The sequence below is a fragment of the Pelobates fuscus genome, chromosome 5, assembly GCF_036172605.1.
Source record: "Pelobates fuscus isolate aPelFus1 chromosome 5, aPelFus1.pri, whole genome shotgun sequence".
NCBI classification, from domain to species: domain Eukaryota; kingdom Metazoa; phylum Chordata; class Amphibia; order Anura; family Pelobatidae; genus Pelobates; species Pelobates fuscus.
The window spans coordinates 355570037-355571528 of NC_086321.1; positions in this window are offsets into that span (position 1 = coordinate 355570037).

Consider the following 1492-nt stretch of genomic DNA (forward strand, 5'->3'; position numbering starts at 1 on the left):
CTAAGATATGTAACATGGTTGATGTTCCAGGAGGGATAAACCAAATGGCAAATCATTTAGGTAAACTAGAAAAATGGTCAGAGTTGTGGCAAATGACATTTAATGTGGATAAGTAATAAGATAATGCATCTAGGACATAAAAACCCAAGGACAGAGTACAGAATATTTGATAGAGTCCTAACCTCAATATCTGAGGAAAGGGATTAGGGTTAGGTAGGCACAGTGTAATAGATCAGCAGGAAATGCTAGCAGAATGCTTGGTTGTATAGGGAGAGGTATTAGCAGTAGTGATGTCCCGAACGGTTCGTTGGCGAATAGTTCCTGGCAAACATAGCTTGTTCGCGTTCGCCACGGATGGCGAACATATGCGATGTTCGGTCCGCCCCCTATTTGTCATCATTGAGTAAACTTTGACCCTGTACCTCACAGTCAACAGACACATTCCAGTCAATCAGCAGCAGACCCTCTCTCCCAGACCCTCCCACCTCCTAGACAGCATACAATTTAGATTAATTCTGAAGCTGCATTTTTTTTGTGTGTTTATTATACATTATCCTCCATAGCCAGTAACCTGTGTTTATTATACATTATCCCCCCATAGCCAGTAACCTGTGTTTATTATACATTATCCCCCCATAGCCAGTAACCTGTGTTTATTATACATTATCCCCCATAGCCAGTAACCTGTGTTTATTATACATTATCCCCCATAGCCAGTAACCTGTGTTTATTATACATTATCCCCCATAGCCAGTAACCTGTGTTTATTATACATTATCCTCCCATAGCCAGTAACCTGTGTTTATTATACATTTTCCTCCCATAGCCAGTAACCTGTGTTTATTATATATTATTCTCCCATAGCCAGTAACCTGTGTTTATTATACATTATCCTCCCATAGCCAGTAACCTGTGCTTATTATACATTATCTCCCCCATAGCCAGTAACCTGTGTTTATTATACATGATCCCCCCACAACCAGTAACCTGTGTTTATTATACGTTATCCCCCCACAACCAGTAACCTGTGTTTATTATACATTATCCCCCCATAGCCAGTAACCTGTGTTTATTATACATTATCCTCCCCATAGCCAGTAACCTATGTTTATTATACATTATACCCCCATAGCCAGTAACCTGTGTTTATTATACCTGTGTTTATTATTACAAAAACTGTGTGGTGGGAGCTTCATGGAGTGGTTTTCCATGGCTGAGCAGCTACATGCAAGCCTCATATCACCAAGTACAATGCCAAGCGTCGGATTGAGTGGTGTAAAGCACGCCCACACTGGACTCTGGATGAGTGAAAATGTGTTCTATGGAGTGAAAAATCATGCTTTGTAGTTTGGCAGTATGACGGGCGAGTCTGGGTTTGGCTAATACCAGGAGAACTTTACCTGCCTGACTGCATTGTGCCAACTGTAGAGTTTGGTGGAGGAGGGATAGTGGTATGGGGCTGTTTTTCAGTGGTTGGACTACGTCCCTAACA